We start from the raw sequence: 22,242 nt of genomic DNA on the forward strand, positions 1-22,242 counted from the left end.
TGAATAAAGCCCTATAATATTTGTCTTTCTCTGACTGACATCTCGCTTAGCATAATACACTCTAATTCCATCCATGTTGTTGAAAATGGCAAGATTTCATTCTTTTTGGTCTTCAAGTAATATTCTATTGTGTGTATGTATATATATATATATATATATATATATATATACACACACACACACGTGTATATATATATGTGTGTGTATATATATATACACGTATATATATATGTGTGTGTGTATATATATATCTATATATCTATATATATATATATATATATATCTTCTTTATCCATTCATCAGTCTATGGACATTTGGGTTCTTTCTATAATTTGGCTATAGATGTCTATCTTTTTAAAAGAAATTAACTGCCATTTACATTAGCACCCCAAATAAGTGAAATAACTTAGTGAAATACTTAAGTGAAATCTAACAAAATATGTAGAAGATCTATATGTTGAAAACTAAAAAATTGATAAGCAAAATCCAAGAACTAAATAAAAGGAGAGATAGTCCGTATTCATGGATAGGAAGACTTAACATCGTCAAGATGTCAGTTCTCAATCTGATCTATAGATACAATGTAATCCCAATCAAAATCTCACCAAGTTATTGTGTGGATATTGACAAACTGATTCTAAAGTTTATATGGAGAGGTAAAAGACCTAGAATAACCAACACAGTATTGAGGGAGAACAAATTTGGAGGACTAACTCTACCCAAATTCAAGACTTACCACAGTAATCAAGATAGTCTGATATTGGTGACTGAATAGACAGATCAATGAAAAATTGTTATGTTGTCAGAGTCTAGAAATAAGCCCACATAATTATAGTCAGCTGATCTTTGACAAAAGAACAAAGGAAATACAGTAGAGCAAAGATAGTCTTTTCAACAAATGATGCTGGAACAGCTGGACATCCATGTGCAAAGGAAGGAAAAGGAGAAAAGAAAATAAATTATACACAGACCTTTCACCCTTTACAAAAATTAACTTAAAATAGGGCATAGACCTAAATGTTAAATGCAAAGCTACAAAATTCCTAGAAGAAAACCTAGGCGACGTTGGGTATAACAATGACATTTTAGATACAACACCAAAGGCATCATCTATGAAAAAATTGATAAGCTGAACCTCATTAAAATTAAAAACTTCTGCTATGCAAAACACAATGTCAAAGGAACTAGAAGACAAGCTACAGACTGGCAAAATATATTTAGAAAGATGCATTTGATAAAATACTGTTGTTCAAAATATACAAAGAATTCTTAAAAACTCAACAATAAGGAAACAAACAACCAGATTAAAAAAAAAAAAAATTGGCCAAATAGCTGAACAGACACTTCACCAAAGATATACAGAGAGCAAAAAAGCTATGAGAAGATGCTCCCCATTGTATGTCATCAGGAAAATGCAAATTAAAACAAAAATGAGATACCACCATATACTAATTAGAATGGCTAAAATCTAAAACAATGACAACACTATATGCTGACAAGGATATGGAGCAATGAGACCTTATTCATTGTTGGTAACGCAAAATGGTACAGCCACTTTGAAAGACAATTTGGCATATTTTTACCATACAATCTAGCAGTTGCACTGCTTGGTATTTCCCCAAAGGAGTTGAAAATTTGTATCCACACGAAAACCTGCACATGGATGTTTATAGAAATTTTATTCATGATTACCAAAACTTGGAAGAAACCAAAACACCTTCCAACAGGTAGATGGATAAATAAACCCTGGTATATCTAGACAATAGAGTGTTATTCAGTGCTAAGAAGAAATGAAATCGCATGAAAGTCAGATGAATTTTAAATGCATACTACTAAGTGAAAGAAGCCAATTTGAAGAGGACACCTACTGTGTGATTTTGACCATCTGACATTTTGGGAAAAACAAAATAATGGAAAAAGTAAAAAGATCAGTTGTTTTCTAGGAGTTGGTGGGGCAGAGGAGAGGTAAAGAGGGAGATGAAGAGATGGAGCACAGATCTTTAGGGCAGTGAAAATACCCTGTATTTTGATATTTGTATTATGATACCATAATGATGGATATATGTCTTTATACATTTGTCCAAACCCATAGAATGTACAACACCAAGAATGAACCCTTATGTAAACTATTGTCATTGAGTAATTTCGATGCGTCAACTTAGGTTCATCAGCTGTAACAAATGTACCACTCTGGTGGGTAATGTTAATAGTGGGGGAGGCTGTGGGGCACCTGGGTGGCTCAGTCAGTTAGGCATCCAACTTCAGCTCAGGTCATGATCTCCCTGTCTGTGAGTTCAGGCCCCACGTCAGGCTCTGTGCTGACAGATCAGAGCCTGGAGCCTGCTTGAGATTCTGTGTTTCCCTCTCTCTCTGCCCTTTCCTTGCTCACGCTCTCTCTCTGTCTTTGAAAAACAAATAAGCCTTAAATTTTTTTTTTTTTAAATAGTGGGGGAGGCTGTGCATGTGTGGGGCAGAGGTATATGGGAAATCTCCAAACCTTCCCCTCATTTTGCTGAGGGTTGAATTAGTCATATTTCTCAACTAAGTTTATGAGTACTGCTCTAAAAGGACCCTATATGTTTAATTAAATAATAATTAATTTCTCCTTATCCGTCTACTCACTTCTATCCCTCTTCTGATGGGCCACCATAGCTAGTGCAATACTAATTAATGAAGGGGATCTATAATTAAGAAAGATTGCATTAAAATATGAATTAGAATACAATTAGCAAAAGCTACAATAATAGAAATAAAATAAATACTCCAAAGGGTTCTAAAGATCAGAGTATAGACAATTCATAGAATAAATAAGAGTAAAAGTTGTATAAAATACAATTATACATGATCATACCTGGTGCATAGTAGGTGACCAGTAAATATTTGTGAAACAATGGTTGGTGTTTTCAAAATTCATTGACAGTATCAAAAAATATCCTCTATTATTTTCTATGTGGCCAAGGGAAAAGATAGTTTTAAGCGTCAAAACAGGGCACACTTTATATCCTGTTCTACTAATTTAAGCAAGAATTTCCTGGAATCAATTCTGTTGAGGCAGGTATGGCTGCCAGAACTTTCCCTTGAAATTGTCTGCCTGGCCTAGGTTAACTGTAGACATTATTCATTATAAAACTGAGAGCTCTACATAAAACTGGCCCACTGTTAAGATCAGTTAGGCAGATCGGGGTTTTGTTTTTCTTTCTTCTTTATGAAATGTATCGGCAAATATTAACCAGTCTGATTAGTATCCCATATTGCATTAGAGTGACGATGTTACAGTTCGTCATTACTGGTGACGTGGACAAGGAGGCAAACAAAGGTCTATTTCATTAAGGAAGGAATAAATAACAACCAAGGAAGGGTTTGCACATGTTTTCTGCAGCTCTTTGCAGAGCTGGTAGGAAATGAGTAGAGAGGAAGGAGGGCTACATTTTGCTCCTCCTCCAAAAGTGGAGGCAATTATTATCATGTTAGCTGGGGCAGAAAACTGCCAGAGCAAATCTGCTCCAACTGTCACAGAATCTGTTCTGAAGAAGGAAGAGGAAAGTTGTCCCTTAGTCTCTTATCTCTCTTTTGCTTCCTTTTTTCTACTGATTCCAAGATACTCAAATACAACCAAAGGTCAAAGAATGTGCTAATTCCATCTAGCATTAAGTGGCTGCTGGCTGTAAGCAGGATGTTATTATTTTATTGATTATACTACCTTTAATAGTACAACGTAGACATCACTGGTAAAAATTTAAAATTAGATATCCAGCTTCTGTTCTAATTTCAAATCAGAGGGCCAACCCTATCTTGTATTCAAGCTCTCTTCTTAGACAAAGGCACTGTTTCACTCTTAGATGAGTTGCCCCTATAGCCCCAAGTATGAGTGCTCACCACACAGTGCACATGCATGTACGGGCACCCATGCACACACATACACACAGTTTGCCTGGTCTCTTACTGAAATGTGGCAGTCACCAGGACATGGTGCTTGCCAGAGAGCTACAGCTCCTATAGCCACATCTATAACTCCCATGCTGTCCATAACCTTCTGGAGATTTAAAGCTCAATGTGTAGTGATTGTTGGATTAATGTTAAAATTGAGATTATCCATTAACTTGAATTTAAGACTCGGGAACAAATTTACTAAATTTGTAGATGAAATAAACTGAGTAAAATTGCCATGTAATGGATTTACCAAATCTTTTTTAAACTGAGAAAAATAAATGACCTACCAAAAAGATGTGATTCCCTCCCTCTTTCTTGTTTTCAGCATTTCTAAAGCTCTACATGTTAGATTCTGTGCTAGGTACCAGAGGCCCAAGTTAACCACCTGGTTATCTTTTCTATGGATCTGAGTTAATCTCCCTGTTTTTCAGTCTGTTCCTCACTATGGGTACCAATTTGGTAGGTTTTAGTTAGCATTTTTAAATGTAATGGAATTGAACAGAAAATATCAAAAGATAAGTATTGTTTTTAGTAACATTTTATTTTAGTAGACTAAACAGTTGGATATGAATGGGTTGTGATATGAATGGATATGTCCTGAATTGTGATGTAATTTTTTATACACCGGAATGTGTCCGAAAAGCTTGAAATCCACTGGTATAGCTGATATATTTACAGGAAAAAAAAAAGTGATACACTAAATATTCCATTGAAGCAAAATTCCCACTAACCACACTTATTTTAAAATAATTACGAACATGCTATCAGAAAAGTACCAAACAAAATCAGACAAAATGGAAGTTTGAGTTGAATACCCCAAAAATAATTGCGAATGTGAAAAGAGAATTTCATTCTTATAAATCTTAAAATAGTAAGTGCTATCATTGTCATGACCACCATAACAGCTCATATCATGAACACCATATACATAAGATGTCTGTGGTATGGTACAGTATGACCCATCTCGGTACCCAACACCAGCAATTGCCATTTTGTGACTTTACTGCCTTCTCTTTTCCACCCACTTCCTGCAATCTTCCATTAAAAACAACTTTTGTAACCTTCGCACCAACATTCAGGCCCAGGCTCCAGGTCGTTTTTTTCTCCATCATCCTCCCTAACCGGTTACAGTCCCACTCCCTTACCCTTTTTTATGGTGAATAAATTGACCACTTCCCTTTCTTCACTTTTTTAATACTCTTTAATGTTACTATCTGTTCTGTTTTGGTAATTTTAATATGATAATCGTCAACAAATCTTGCTAAATACTTTTCCCCAAGTGAGAAATAAATATACTCAAGATGACTAAGAGAATGAATAAATGCTCAAGATTCACATGCTATTGATTAAATTTATCTGACAATTCTAAAATAATATTTCAAGCAAAAGGGACCTTTATTCCTTTAGTGCCTCAAATATTTGTTTAAAGTTTACTGCAGTGGAGCCCTGCTGCTACCGAAACAATATTCCTTTCTTTCCAGAAGCATTTTTGAGCACCAATTATGTTTTAAACCACATAGCAAGAGACTGGATTCTTTTTAGAGCCTAATAATTGCCATGAGAATAACATGGGAATCTCTGTTGCACAATCTATAGTTTCTTCCGAGTGGGCTTGAAGAGATGTATTTTGCTCTGTATAGGAGAATATATCTCTCAATAATGGGTATCTTAACCTTAATCCAACCAAAATGTCATTCAGGCATAATCACTTCTTGTATCCTGCCTGCTCTAGTTAACAATTTCTGTAATAAATTTCACAGTTGAGGGATTAAGCCTTAGAAATGATTCATTATAAAAAGAGTGAATACAAACTACAGTGGCATTTTGGAGAAGGGAGGAGAAGATCCGGCAAATGAGGTTGTATTGGGGTGGGGTTGACATTTGAACACAGACATAGTTCCAAAAAGGTGCCCTGAAAAAGTTTAGTGGCCTACAGTATTGAGGGGATTTGCTCTTTAATAACTGTTTCACACATTCAGCATGCTAGCCTGATGAAAAAATTTATTATCACTCAGTTGAATTGTTAACTAAATTTGTAGAGGAAATCCAGCAGGACCGTTGCACCAGGGAGCATGAAAGCAGGAACCACCCACAGTGGTCATTTTGAAAAACATAATTTGTGCCAGAGTACTTTAAGCAGTATTTCATACTGTTTGAAAAATCAGAAGTTTTTCCCTCAAGGAACCAACGACTAACTTAGAAATGTTTAGAGATCCCCCTGGGTGGAAAAAAATCTTGCCATCCCACCTGTCGTGAATCTTGATAGCCATGTGTAACAAGTGTACCTCAAAATCGTACGTGTTGCTCTTCCTTCTCCTTCCAACTGATATTGTTAAATGTTGCTTCATAATCATTCAAGAGCTTTTATAAAATTTCACTTCTTTAAAATTTTCATAGCCAGTTGCTCAAGAGAGGTATAAATATTCAACAACAGGTTCTCTGGAAGAAAAACATCCATATTTGCAGAGTTTGCCTATTTCGGTGGTGTAAATATTCCCACCACTATGGCCAATTTCAGGCTACCTACATGATGTTCCTGATCACAGAGTAGGGAAGAGATGAACACAACCAGCCATGTGAGCCAGCTCCCACACACTCTGGCTATAAGCCTACAATTTCCATCGTTCACTACTCATACACCTTAGTATTGGTTCCAGAACTTTTATATAAAAGAGAGTTGCAGGACCAACGTAATTAGAAATGGAGGCTGGATATTAAGTGCACTATTTTTATTGGATTATATGTTTATTGGGAGTGAGTTGGACACAGAGAGAGATGGCAGTGGCAGGAGTAGCTACAGCTCCTCATCCATGCCATTGCCCCACCCTCAGCACAGACACCCACTTGGTATCTAGTCCAGCTTTGTTTCCCATTCTTGTTCTTGAGTCATCTTGACAGCCTCCCCGCAACAAATCACTCTGATTTGAAATCTTGGAATCGTCCTTGATTTTTTCCCCCAGCCTTGCTCCCTACATTGGAGCACATTAGACGCTCCAGTACCACCTCAGCCATGGTTTTCATGTCCCTTTTTTCTTTATATTCTTTATACTGACAACATCGATGGATTCCTCCTTACCTGCTATGTAGCAGTAGCCTCATAACTGATCTACCTACCTGTGGATTCTTCCCTGCTAGTCAGTACAGATTAAAACCTGCTTCCTTTATAAACTTCCTAATTGTTTCGCTGGCTTGTTGGAAATCAGGTAGTAGCTTCCTACTGCCTACCAAAAAGCCCAAATTTGTTAACAACGCCATTAAGACTTTCCTTTCTCAGCCAGTCTACCATCTCAGCTTTTGGTTCCCAGTAGCCACTTTTATGTAACTACATACCAGAATCAGTAGTTTTACAAGTAGCATCCAAACTGATAAAGTCAAGCACATCCAAGTGTGTACTAGCTGATAAACATTTTCAGTGATACCCCTGTTTATGAGTACACTATGTTTAAACTTCCAGGACAACCCACCCTTCCCTGAGTGAATAGTATATTCTCCCTATATCTTCACCTTTCTCTGTGAGTTTCTCTGAATTCCTTCCCCCTGTACAGCTGAAATATTCCCAGTCATTCAAGGTCAAAGCTTGTAGCACTTATAGACATTAAAAAAGCAGAAAGAGAAGATAATACTTCTTAAAGCCAGAAGTAGAAAAGAAATGACTGTGGCATTTAAATGGCTTAAACCAGATGCCAGAGACTGACTGGGGCCCAGATAGGAAAGAATGTCAAGGACCAATGAGAAGCAATGATAAGCAACTCCCAGAAAAGGCTTGTTAATGCTCTTGAATCAGAGCCATCATGTGCTTCTAGGTCAGGGTGATTGTTGACCTTCTAAAGCTGGTTAAGTACTCTAAAGCAGCACCATATAGGACTACCTCAGCTGGGCAAGCTTAACCCCAGATTTCTTCCCACATACCTGGTGGAGTCTAATCATGTACTTGGGACTCATGCTCAGAGCTGATTTAGGCAAAGAACTGGTGTAATATCTGAAAACTGAGACAGAGCATTGAGATAAAACAAGATCTAGAAGTGCAGCTTCATAGAGAAACACCCTTCCCACTTTTTGCACTATAAATATGCTTAGCATGGGGAAACGCAGAGATTTAACATGAATTATAAAATGGGAAACCTTGGAGCTTTGGGGTTCAATTTGGTAGGAATCTTGTTTCCCCATTCTTAATCTTCCTCACATTTTTTTTGCTACATTTTACATTGTTAAAATAAGCCTACGTTTACAAGGTTTTAAAAATAAAAAAGAATAGGAGGGCACCTTTTGGGAAGAGCACTGGGTGTTGTATGGAAACCAACTTGACAATAAACTTCATATATTGAAAAAAAACTAAAAACCACTCAAAAGAGAACTTAAAAAAATAATAAAAATAAAAAATAAAAAAGAATAAAGAATAAAATTTTTATAATCACCCATAATCCCACCATATATCGACCCTGTATATTTTAGTACATTTCCTTCTAATATTTTTTCTACATATATATTTCCTACATATTATATTAGATGTATATTTCTTGCAGCCTATAGCATCATAATTTGTTGAATCAATTGATAAAAAGTTAGAGAAAACAAGGAATTATAAAATGATACATATATTCTTAAGATTTTTCTTCCAACTGAAAACATTTGAATTTGCATGAGCCTTGTGATACAGGGCAGATGTTTTCTTTGAGAATGGAACCCCTGGTTGAAGTTTTGCATCCTCTTTCTTACATAAATTCATCACGGACCCTCAATATTTTCCTACTTCACTTTTGTTACACTGAAGTAAAGCATCCCTAATTAAGAATAAGAATGTTAAGTGTTTATAATTATTTTCCTCTTTGACAGCTGTCTCACACACTTCTTATTCAATAACTACATTTTTTTAGGGACCCACCTTCGTCAGGGCTTATCAAAGCATTCAACTTAGTTTCAAAGAAACAAAAATACATTTGCACTCAAGTTTCATCTTTTTTTATGTAATATAGTTAAATTACGCAGTGACAAGAACAAAGACAACTGACGTGAACAAGTTCAGAAGGAGCCACTGACTCTTGGTTTTCATACCACATAACAGGAGCAAACCAGGCAGGCTTACCAGCTGCCAAGGTTCCATGAGTCATGGGTTCCATCAGTAAATCTTACACTGGGAGTGGAAAGCTCATCAGCTAGGTGGAGGTTATGTAGAGAGCTTACAACCCTATGATGAAACCCACTGGTCATAAACCCTTACCAGTTATTTTGTTTGCTTTCTTAGGCTCAGTTCCCAGAAGTAGAATTATTGGTTCAAAAGGTATAGATATTTGTAGTTTTCTTCATCAATTTGTGCACCTATAACATGACCGAGAATGCCATTCTCACCCCACCCTTACAAATGTTGACCATTATTTTTAATCTCTGCCACATAAATAAGCAAATATGGTGTTTTATTAATTTATCTGAAGATGGTTTTATATAATATGGTGGTTCTCAACTCTGTGGACTTGTCAGCTTCACCTAGGAAACTTCTGAAAACTTTTCATATCTTATAATTATAGCTGCAAAGTATATAAAATGATTACAATATAAGTAATGAAAAGCAGCGCATCAATTTATGTTCATGCTTTACAATTTATTATGAAGTATTGGCAAATAAATCATATTAGGCTTATACCAACTAAAAAAAGGTGGGAGGGGGAAGAAGAGGAGAGAAAAAGGGAAGGAAGGAAGGTTGGTTCAACGAAAGTATAGTAAATAAACATCAGCTGAAATGTTATTGGAAATCAAACAACATTTTAATGTTTAGACTAGTACCAAATCATAGTAATCTGGGATTTTAGTGTTAGTGTATGTTCCTAGCCACTATTACCTTGATGAATTCATCACAAAGTTTTAAAATGTTTTAAATGTTCCAAAAAAGATAGTAAGAGCAGAGAGAAGAATTTCCTAGGTTGGAAAGACATATCTGAAACAATTTTGTTTAATGCTTGGTATTTTTCTATAAATTTATTTACATATTACAAGTTCTCCTAAGTATTTTAAGCAAAAAGAGACATTGTAATAAGTTAGTTACAAGCCGCTGGATAAGATGAACCCCTTCTAGGGATGGAATTAGAAGTTGCCCATCTCCATACATAGCAGATGTCTTTGGAGGAATAGAATTTGTTGTCTAAATTAGCCAATAGGAAAAAAGAACAAAAGACATATACATGTGTGTGTGTGTGTGCGCGCGCGTGTGTGTGTGTGTGTCCCTTTCTGTTAGGACCACATCTTAAATGAAAATTGAGGCATGTATGGAATATTTATGGTGGAAATATAACTCAGTATCTTTAAAATACACTCCTCCCCAAAACATCCAGAATATATGGTTACCTTGGCTATATATGTATGTCCTCAAGGAAAAATCGATCTTCAAATGCCAGTAAAAACTAAATGAAAATCAAAGAAACTATGGCATATGATGAAAGTAGGCTAAAATGCAAAAGGCAACATTCATTCATTCAACACATGTTTGCTGTGAGCTTTTTATAGGCCATTCATTTCACTAGGCACTTGGGGTATACAAATGAGTAAAAGCAGATAAAAGCTGCCCTCTTAGAGCCTGCATTCCAGCAGGGGAAGATAATCAATATCTAATACTCATAATAAGTGGGTAAATGTTGCAGTATTTTAATCACTAAAAGGTGATCACCTTTTAATCACTAAAAGGTGATTACTGCTATGGAAAAACAAGTAAGCATAATAGAACATTTGAAGTGACAGAGAGTAGAAGTCAGAAGACTTGCAATTTAACAGTAGCCTCGTCTAGAGGGACCTCACTCCTGCACAAAGACCTCAAGAAGCCCTGTGTGATCACCTTCTCTAACCTCCCCTCCTACTCAGCTCCAGCTGTGAAGCTGAACTCTTCACTCTTCCCCACAAGCTCCTGCCTTTGCCCGGGCTGTGCCCTCTGCCTGGAGAATCAAGAATGAGGCAAAATGTTCCAAGTGCCCTGAGGTCAGTAAAACAAAAAACAAGCTGCTGCAGGAGACGAGAGACTGCACAGTGGCTTTTGGTTAATGTTATCAGGGACGGTCTTAGGGAGGAATTACCTTTCAAAAATGCTTTTCAGATGTACTCACTAGCTGTCTGTTATCTGCATACATAATGAGTTCATCTGTACCTCCCATTCTCGTGCTCTGAGAGGCAGTAGAATTTGGGAATCAGACTCACTTGGTTTTGAATTCTAGCTCTTCCACTTATTGAACATGAACCTTGGGCATCCTGCATTTTTCTGAGCGTCAGTTTTCTCATCTGTAAAAATGAAGATAAACCTTCTTTGAGGCTTGTTGTAAGAAAAGTGACATACAGGTGTAGCAAATGATAATGAAGACAGGACACCAGTCTTGACAGGGAAACGAATGAGATAATGAAGCACATTTTTTAAACTGTGCTAAGGAGAGTGTATCTTATTTTACTGGTAATGGAGAACCATTAAATTGTTTGGCACAGAGAAGTGTCATACCTGTATGTTTGTTTTAGGAAGATAACATTAGCGGCAAGTGGAGGGTAAGTTTTTGGAATCGATGAATCAAGAGCAGGTACGGTAGTGTGATAATGCACTGCTGTGAAATACGATTAATTCAGGAAAGCCTGAAGAGGTGGCTTTGATAATTGGCAATTAAAATATGTATTCTAAATTTCATATCTTTACATTTAGCTAATTCTCATCATATAGACAAAATTAATTAATCATTTTCATCGATGTTTGACCCAATTTCATAGATTTGGCTTTGGCCATCCTTGGATTTATTGTTGGAGGGATGTATATAATATGAGGACCAGCTGATAGAGCTACCAGGAATAGGAAAGGGGAGGGGGGAAGAAATCAGCTGATAAACAGGAGTCAGAGAGTCTGGGAAAAGAAACTTAAGTAAACTTTTTTTTTAGTGGCCCAACAGACATCACTTTAGAAAGCATTTTTCAGCTGCTGACTTTGAAAAATGATTACATTGCCTAGCTTGGAGCTTGTAGATAACCAACATGGATAAGGAAATTATGGTTTCCTTTATCTAATTTCATGGCCAGGCTAACCTCTTACATAGCAAAGAGCAGATGGAAAGAGTGTAGAAGGATAAATCAGCATAAAGCCATCATCACTGATAGAAAAGCTTCAGCACATGTGAATGTTCAGTTTTGCCTAGTTGAGGAGCACCAGCTTTTAATTTCTTGATTACTTGTGAATAGATAATACATTTACAGAGTTTAAAATTCAAAAAGTACAAAAAGGCTATAGAGTGAAAAGTCTTCCATCCATCCAATCCCCCAAACACCCAGTTCCCCTCCTCTGATAGTAATTTCTTATTTATTGTTGCAGAGATAGTGTATATATATACAACCAAAAGGCTTTTCCCCTCTTAATACAAATGCATATTAAACATACTGCTTTGCATCTTAAGACTTTATACATTATTGCTGACTTTTTGTTGTTTAATTGTTGTTTTACTTAATATATTTTGGAGATTGTTACATATCAATACATAAAGATTTTCTCCTTATTAAATATGGGTGCTTAGTACACCATTATATGAAAGTACCATAAGTTTTATAACTGACCCTCTCCCTTCTAGTGGACATTTAGATTGTTTCTAATCTTTTATTTCATGCTGTGAATAACCTTGCACATATATCAATGAGTACATTTATTTATTTTACTCATAAGGTTAGTGCCTAACATGGAATTGCTGAGTCAAGGTGTATGTGACCTTATATTTTTGACAAGTATTGGCAAAGTGTTCTCTATAGATGTACCAATTTGCATTTTCACAGGCAGAATATGAAGAGCACTATCTCTAACAGGAGAACAGAAAACTATATCATTAATTCCTACCTAGCTGGAGTAAGTCCAAAGTCTCTTCCATCAATTCACAGATATTCATTCTAAAGATGTTCCCTACTATCAAAGGTGAATATGCTCATCTCCTAGATCAGTGGTTCTCACCTGGCAACAGTTTTGCCTCCCAGGAGCCATTGGCAATGTCTGGAGACATGTTTGTCACAAATGGAGGGTGATGATGTTGCTGACATCTTGTGGGTAGAGGCCAGAGATGCTGTGAAACATCTTACAGTGCACAAAACAGTCCACCCCCCTTTCCCTCCCCCACAAAGTTACCTGCTCTAAAAAAGTCAGTGGTGCCAAGGTAAGAAACTGATCTACTTCTTGTCGATCACATTAAATACATCTTATAAACCTTAGGATTCTTCACTCTCTCTAACCTAAGGTCTATGACAAATAAAATGATGTGCTTCCATCATGCATTTGTTTTTTATTTTTGGTTTCTGTTACATCTATTGTATTGAAATTAATGATTTTCAGGAACCTTAAACTCCTCAAAACCATGACTATATTTTATTTATATTTGTATCCTGAATATCTGTCACAAAGAAGGCACTCAGCTTATAAATGAGTGAATGAATTTAACAGTACTTCCTAATTATCTCAGTCTGACTTAAGAGATTATTATCTTTTCAATCAAAGACCATTCTTTTTTACTCTTACTTGCTTCACCTTTCTCTTAATTTCTAAATGTCCATTTTTTTTCTTTAGACTTAACAGGTGATATTTTCTAGCCTACAAAAAAAAAAAAAAAAAAACTACCAGGAAATGTCAATTGAATAAAAAATATTGGCCTTTCCCCTGATTTGAAGCACTGTATAGTTTATTATATATAGTTTAATTATTAAATATATTTAATTATATTAGTTTAGTTATTAAATATATTTAATATATATATTTATATATTATATTATATATATTAAATATATATATGTTAAATATATATATTTAATATATATATTAAATATAGTTTATTACCACAGCATTAGTCACTTAATTATATAGTATCTTGCTCATTTTTAACTTCTGACTGAATTGTCCTTATCTCCTCAAATGTATTAAAATCTCCTTAGGCCAAAATTAAAATTTTAAGTACCTCATGATACCTGAAACAGTGTTTTACAGACTGTAAAGCAGGAGAGTGACCCATTGTTTATTTCTTTTTTGTTTTTTATGTGTTTGTTTTTTTTTTATTTTTGAGAAAGTGTGTGCCTGCGCCTGTGCTTACCAGCAGGGGGCGGGGCAGAGAGAGAGGGAAACCCAGAATCCCAAGCAGGCTCCAGGTTCTGAGCTGTCAGCACAGAGGCCCATGCAGGGCTGAACCTAGGAAGCTAGAGATCATGACCTGAGCAGATGTCCGGGGGTCGTTTAAGCGACTGAGCCACCCAGGCGCCCCCAAAGAATGTGTATGATTCCTTCAGCAGAAAGGCAGCACTGTGCACAAGGTCCAGATGCCAGGCCCTGAGGAATCTATCTACTTCCTAATTTGCCTTCTCCGGGGTTTCCCTGCTCTCTAGGAGCAGAACAGCCCCAACTGACCGGCTCCACGTACGGCTTTTTTCCTGTTTCCTTCACCACAGGTACTGCCACCAGGCACGTTCCCATCGTTCAAAATGATTAAAGAAGCAAGTGTGCAAGGAGAGGTTCCTGGCCCGTGTCTGACGTGAGCTAAAAGCAGAAATCGCTAAAAGCTTTCCGCCTGCAGCTGGGCAGCCAGGGTCTCCGTTTAGGCCCCCACTCGCCTTTGCCGGAGGGAAAGCAGGTGGAGCGGAGGCCTGGTTTTAATGAGCTCGACTTGGCGTGTGAGGGGAAGTGCGGCAGCCAGGGGAAAAGGCGGCCGGCTATCAGCAAGGTCAGGGAGGAACCGAGCAAGGACAAGAATACTTGTTTGTAAGGCTGAGTGGCGCTAAATATATCCTGAGAAAATTGGGATGCGGGCAGCTTAGATCATATCTCACCCAGGATTTTAAAATGCAAATACAGAGCTCTTATTTTATGGCTAATAGGGTGTTGTTTAACCATTAGTTAGCCCAGAGATCCTGTTGCACTTTCTTTGCAATTAAAATACGCTCGCAATTGAAATCCTTCAGAGCCGAGTTGCGAAAGAAGAGGAAAACATTCAGATTCAAATATCCATCAGGCAAACAGAGTAAATGAGAAGAGCCAGTTTGATTAGACAAGGGAGGAAGTAACAAAACAATTATTTTATTCATGTTTCCCCAGAAGAGTTCAAATTAAAAAAAAAAAAAACTTATTTTAAGCATTTTTAAATAGAAACGTTGATATTTAGCTATGAGTTATCTCCACAGGTAGGAAAATAGTGCTTTTGAGGGGTTAATTTTTCAAGGTCATTAAAACCTAAGTCTTGATTTTGCTGAGAAAGAACCCAAAAGTTCATGTGTCACCCATGACCTAAAAAGAATAGACCTCATTTTTGTGCTAATTTGTGAATTAGCTAAAAGTTTCCTCTTCAAATAATAGTCTTTAGATGGGTTGGGGAGAATATAAAAAGTAAACATTTCTGCTGGACCACTTAAGACAGAGTCATTATGAAATATATCGCATAATGCATGCCTCCTCGGGTAAATGACGCCAAAATAATAATTTTTTAAAATAGTAATAATTCATGATTATCTGTTATCTTCCCAAAACTATGCTAAGTATTTAGCTCATTTCCTTTAAATGCTATAACAACAATGTGAGGCAGGTAAATTTAATTTTGTGGTGGTGCTGCAAGGGTTGGTTTGTTTGTTGTTTTTATCTCAATACCGGGATTCGTTGTCTAGCACTTCAAAGAACGAAGAGGTGGACACAAAATAAAATGAGCAGCAGGCAAAAGTTTGTCAGAGTATAAGATCAAAATGTAAGAAGTAAGAATAGTGTGAAAGCTCTCTTTATAGAGAGGGGACATTAGAAAGTGAATGCCCACGACAATAGGCAAAGGACTTTGTTCTGTAAAATTCTGATCACCCCCACCTTCCTTTCCCCCTTGCTCCTTCTCAGGTCCTACCCTTATTGGCTGGATCACTCTGGGAGCTGGGTTGTCCATTCCTCATTGGCGGATGCCATTGTATGAGGGGTGGTCTATGGCCATACTGAAGTTGTTTTTATTGTCTACTAATTTTTAGTTAGGTCTTTTGTCAAATTACTGAGGGGAACCTGAGGGGGAGTAGGTGGTGTCTGCTATGGTCTTAAGAGGAACCTTACTCCAAGGGGGTTTGCTGTGGTCAGAACCTCCTGGCATTGTTCCCAAATACCTGTTTTGCCCCACCCCGGGACCTCAGGTCTTAACCTTTCCCTCTTTGCCTACTGAATCCTATCTTTTCCTATCATAAAATTTTTTTCTTAGATAAAAGGATATTAATGGATGGTCTGGGAATGGTTTCCAGGCAGGAACCCCCTAAAGTTACCTGCAAACACATGTGTGGGCAAGTTTGTGTTTCTAGAGAGAAGGTCCCTAGTTTTCATCAGCTTCCCAGAAAAGTCTGTGGCCCTTAAAATGTCCAAATGGGATTAATCATTATGAAGAACAGGAATTTTTGTGTAGTCTAGTTTACCTCTGTTCATCCGAATCAGTGAGAGGGGTTTAAGGCTATGTGGGTTTTTTTGTTTGTTTTTTGGGTTTTTTTTTTTGAGTTTTCCATTGTTTCCTATATTGTCTGATGAGGCTTCCTCCACAGGTCATTGAGCTTGCCTCCATGAAAAGTGCCCTATTTCAACCCTGTGTAAAACTGGTTAACAACATGGACTCTGTACTCAGAGGGTCTGGATTCAAATTGGGTCTTTAACCTTGATTGCTTGTGGGGTCTTGCCGCAGCTTCCAGATCTGCAAAGTGGAACTCATAGTAGGTTCATCCTTATGGAGTTATTCTGAGGATTAACTAAGTTCACCTGCAGAACTGTGTCTGGAATACAGAAAGTAAAAATGTAAGCGCTCGCTGAGCCGTGTGATTTCTATCTGTGGTGAATTTAGAAGCCGCCTGTTCACATTTTGTGTTTGACAAAAGATGGGGATCTGCTTGGGGTTTCATGCGTCTTAAAGCCCTTTTTTACTTCTTAAGAGATTTTTATCTGGCCCTACTTACAGTGGAATTCAATGAGATAATAAACCATGCATTTGTTTTTCTAGAATAGCGTGGAACAAATGACTTGAATGGGGAGAAGGATGCGGCTTGTTTCTCCTGTGCCTTTATTAAAGTAACCATTAGGGTTAAAAGTCTACCGGGCACTGTCAATGGCACTGAGCAAAACAGCCTTCTTGTCTCTTCAGCCATTCTGATTTGCTTTAGATGCAGTTCGAAGGGAAGAACCAATTTTTCAGCGAGTATCTTTGAAGTGCATTTGAGGCAGCTGTTACTGCGAAGGTATGAATTTTTAAAGAAAGAACGAACTGCTTTTCCTAGCTTGTGGGTGTTTCTTGGGATTGAATCACCTCTCCTTAAAACTGTGCACTGGCACAATCTGCTGGGCTCAGAATGCAAATATCTAGGCAAAGTTTCTTGATTAAAGGGAGCAAAATAAAATCAGGTTGAATAGGATGCCAGATGACATTTTTTTTCTTTATCCTTTTCTTAAGGATTAATAGTCTCTTACCCCTTGCCTCACTGTTCTTCAAGGGTCTTTGCATCATCCATCTGAAGGCTAAAAACTGCTGTCAGATATCTGCAGACAGAGGTATCACCGAGGTCCCTGTAACACTTACCTAGAATGTCACTAAAAGAGATGCGATGACATCCTGAAGTCCTTGTTCTAGCAATGCGGCAGTTCTGAAGTAGGCAAAGGTAATTGCTGTGCACAAGATTATCGCCATGACCTGCAATGTACTAGCATCCTGCCGGTCCAGGACTGCCAAGCCTCTCTCTGTTCTTTCTGTCTAATGCTCTTCCCACCAGAGCAGCTCTGGAGCAAATCACAAAGGGCTGAGGTTCCCTGCTGCTTGTCTTATTAAGCGTGGGTGTCTGTTATGAAAATAGGCAGCGTGGCATAGTAGTGGAACCCACTATTTTCAGGATGAATGGTGGCAGTGTCAGCCTTCGGCAAGGCAGGCTTTTCATAAAGTGACCAGGTATGAATGTCATGGTAGTCTGTGTTAATGCCATGCAGGCTGCCCCTGGGTTGCAGATCACTTGCAAAAAGAAGTCTCTCTCTCTCTCCTCTAGATAGATAGGTAGGTAGGTAGGTAGGTAGGTAGGTAGATAGATAGATAGATAGATAGAGATAGAGATCTATATTTCTCTTGCTTTACATTTTCTTTCCAGAGTTACAGATAATAAGGAAGCTCACAGAAAGAGCCCAGGCATTTGCACCCATAAAAATTCAATTCAATAGGAATTATAGGTATTCAGCCGTGAGTAGGTTACTTAACCTCTGGACCTCAGTTTCCTTCCCTGTAAAAGGTGGATAATATTTACCTTGCAGGCTTGCTGCATTGCTGCAATAAGGCCTTAAATCCTTGCTCATGTTTTTAAGGGCAGAAGGACCAAAGACACCTGCTATTAAGAATCTAGTTCCTATCAAACTGAAAGACAAAATCAGAGATACCATTAGCTCCTTTGCAATTTATGGCCAATTCAGAAAGAATTCATATTGCTGCAGAGAGTATTATAAGAAAATCCATATTCACCAGTGCATATGACAAAGACTCTCTCTTTGACCAACCTTAGTCAGACTCCTCTGAGCCCTCTTATTGACTAGGCCTCGGTCTTGGGCTTCCATGCCTGTTCTTGTAGTCTCCAGTTTTAGCAAGAATCCTGCTAAGCCAGTTTAGAGAGAATCCTCCCACCCTTAATATCTGATATCCTCAATAACAGATTAAATTTCCCACTCTCCCACCATCCCCTAGTTGGTGTCTGATCACTTGGCCTGCATTCAACAAGAGTCCCTGTACCTTTGATTTCTCCTCTTAGTAATGTTTGATCCACTGACACCCCCCCTTAACTGCTCTTTAGTTAAAAATCCCCACTTATTACTGCAATTGTATTTGGAGTTGAACTTGATCGTTCTCTCTCTATGCAGTAGTCTTGACACGTATCCCAATAGTCCTAAGTAAAGTCTTCCTTACCATTTTCACAAGTGTCAGAATAGTTTTTTTCTTTAACACAGATCAAAGCCTAAATATCAAGGTTTTCAAAAGAAGCTAGTACTCATAAGATGTTTAATATATGCCAAGATGTTGTTTGTTCTAAATGTTAAATCTATTCCTCACAATATCCCACTGAGGCAGTACCATGATTATTATCCTCAATTTATAGATGAAATGGGTTCCTTGAGCGGTTAAGTTAACTTGCCCAAGCACACAGAGTTAGAGTTAGCTAGTGGAACTGATACTATAATCCAGGAATTCTGCCCCAGGGTCCATGTTCTTAAAGACAATGCTGAACTGCTCTCAGAGGACTAAAAATTAGGTTGGGAAGTCTACTCTGTCAGTATTCTTAGACCAAAGTTCTCAAATTTGACTGCCCACACAAGCCCAGGTAAGTAATAACAAACCAGGAAAGCAAGGTAGTGGGGAATGGGCCATGTGGAAAGTCCATGCTCAACAACGTAGCCAGCCCTCATCATCACTACCTGGTGGTTGCTGCCTAGAAACGCATACCTTCTGAGTTTTTAAAAATTAACAAAAAGAGGGAAATCTGGCTTTTTATGAAAGATCTCTTCAATTCATAAAACAAAAAAAGAAAGGAAAAGGAAGGGGGAAGGAGGAAAGAGAGGAGGGGGAAGAAAGGGAGAGAAGAGAAGGGGAAACCGTGCAGTTCTCTCTCTCTCTCTCTCACACACACGCACACACACACACACACACACACACACACACACACACACACCTGCAGGGATTCATTCAGTCTGTGGATTACCTGTTAGCAATTTCATTTGTAGAGGTTATTAAATCTTATCATAATGGACTCAGCTTGATTTTAAAGATACACACTCCCCACTCTAAACCACCAAGTAATTACACTTTTAAAATACCCTATCTGTCTAACCTATTGGAGACTATAGATTTCTGCTTCTAGTTGGAGAGGGGAGGGGAAAATATTCCTGGACACATGGAGATGTTGTAACAATTACTTTAGCAGATATGATTGAGAAAAGTCTTGATTTCCTATCTATCCATGAATCAAGAGTTTCAGATCACAAGTATGAGCCAAGAATCTGTTTTTTCTTCTTGATTCTTTTTTTTTTAAGTGTATTTATTTTGAGAGAGAGGGGAAAAAAACACAAATAAGAGGGAGAGAGTCCCAAGCAGACTCCACACTGTCAGCACAGAGTCCTACTCCGGGCTCAGTCTGAGGAACCTGGAGACCATGACCTGAGGCAAAATCAAGAATCGGACTCAACCTGCTGAGCCTCCCAGGGGCCCCTTTCTTCTTGATTCTTGAATTGATGGATTTTGCCTCTATTGACAAAGTAAACAAAAGGAAACACCTTTTAAAGTTAAACTAGTATAATCAACTAGGTATCTGTGGAAAATGGAAGTAAACACAGCGAATTCTGAGAGCTTTATGAAATGTCGTCTTTTTCTAAGTCTTTCAGCTTCAGTTGCTGAACTTTGAGCTGCTTATATTTCACAGTCCTCTTTGCAAACCAGGTTTCTTGGCTCCAGCTATATAACACAGGAGATGTTCTATACTCCTGGCTTTATGAAACCTTCCCGCTTTTGTAGCAGGTGTCCAATGTACTTGTTTTTAATTGCCTAACACTGAATTCAGATAAAGTTTCATAAATAAGATACAACCTTTTTTTTTTTACTTTTAAAAATAGCACTCTTTTAAATTGTGTGTTTTGATTAATATTCCATGTCATGGGTTAACATTTCCTATTATTTTGAAGTTTGGCAAGGCTTTAATAATAGCCATTTGGGAGGGAAGTTGGGATCAATTAACACCTTTTTATGCACAAGACTTTGCACTGTCTCCTGTGGAGTGAACAGAAAAGAATCAATAAGCTTGTCCCCTTCCCTCCTGGAACTTGAAGTACTTTTGGAGAAATAAGACATTTACACGAGTAACAAAGGTACAAAAACAGCACATTAGAAGGACCCAGATGACCACAGCTGTACGATTTTTAAAAGAGAGAAAGACTTTATGACTTGAAAGCTTTAGAGGCCTTCAGAAAGGAAATGAGATTTAAGTGGAGCCTTGAAGAATGGGTAGGCTTTTTGAGGATGAGGAGGGCAGAGAGTGGGAGGAAAGGCATAATATAGGCGGATGAGGAAGGGGCAGAGGGGAAGACAGGCTTGGTGCCCAGTAAGTGAGTGCGACAGAAAACTCCAATAAGGAAGAAATGGAATATACACCTGGACAAAGGGTTTTAGCAGAAAACAGTCAAGACCAAGGATGGGAAGGGGCGCCTGGGTGGCTCAGTCTGTTGAACATCCATCTCTTGATTTCGGCTCAGGTCATGATCCTAGGGGTCATGGGGTAGAGCCCTGTGTCGGACTCCACACTGAGCATGGAGCCTGCTTAAGATTCTCTTGCTCTCCCTTTGCCCCTCCCTCCCATGCTTGCTCGCTCGCTCTCTCTCTCAAATAAAAATATAAGTAAATAAAATTCAGATTTAAAAAATTAAGTTTTTTCCCACCTTTCAGTACCTCCATCTCTCTTTTACTGTCTTCTACTCCTCACATTCCCTCCATTTAAGACCTAATATGTCTCAGTCTAAATATTTTTAGAATTTATATAATCGTATACAAACATGTCTGTACACATACACAGTCTGTTTTAGGTCATTGTGTGTTTAGGTCACTGTGTGTTTTAAGTCACTGTGTCACAAAAAGGAAAATGTATATATTCTTTTCTCTACCTTGCTTTTCTCACTCAGCCATACCTTGGAGAAATCCCTCCCAATTGAAAAGTTACAGCCCAATTAACTGTTTATTTTGATGGTTGCATTATGCTCTACAGTAGAGATATGTCTTGATCTATTCTACTACTCCCCCTTTTCATGGAAATCAGTTTGCATCCAGTTTTTCTGCCCCTACAAATAGTACTTCAGTAAACATACTTGTATCCCTATCTATATATGCTGGTATTTTACATCTGTTGATAGAGTTAGGATCACAGAGTCGAGGACATGTGTATTTTTAGCTTTAAAAACTAAACTGCTTCCCTAAGAAAGCTGTAACAATACACAATATGCACCTACAATTAATAAAAATACTTCCTTTTGCTAGGTCTCGCCAGGCCATAATGTTACAGCTCTTTTTAAAAAAAGGTTTTGCAGGTGGAAGTATTGTAAACTAAAATCTCGTTGTTACTTTATTTGCATTTTCTTTGACTACAGATGAATTTGATCATTTTTCCAAAAGCTTGTTGACTGTCATGTTTCCTATGTTGCAGGCTGCATTTTCATGTTCTGTGTCCATTTTTCCAAAGACCTATTTTCTTTCCCTGAAAATTTTTAAGAGCTTCTGCTATATGATAGATATTTTTGCCTGTCCTCTAGGATTTTAAACATCTGTTTTTCAAATCTATTGT

The 22,242-nt window shown here is 37.7% G+C and overlaps 1 protein-coding gene across 3 annotated transcripts in view; it reads left to right on the forward strand.

Annotated features, from left to right (window-relative positions):
- The window catches only part of GPRIN3 (GPRIN family member 3), a 66,632-nt gene that overhangs the window by 32,241 nt on the left and 12,149 nt on the right, over window positions 1-22,242 (forward strand). The window contains exon 1 of one of the 3 annotated variants that reach the window (XM_019464455.2): window positions 17,017-17,133. The exons of the other annotated variants lie outside the window; for them this stretch is intronic. The gene's annotated coding sequence lies outside the window, so the exon portion shown is untranslated. Of the gene's footprint in view, window positions 1-17,016; window positions 17,134-22,242 lie in introns of those variants that run through there. 3 annotated transcript variants of the gene reach the window in all.

The sequence above is a fragment of the Panthera pardus genome, unplaced genomic scaffold (genome assembly GCF_024362965.1).
Source record: "Panthera pardus isolate Hobbes unplaced genomic scaffold, ASM2436296v1 HiC_scaffold_13, whole genome shotgun sequence".
Lineage (NCBI taxonomy): Eukaryota > Metazoa > Chordata > Mammalia > Carnivora > Felidae > Panthera > Panthera pardus.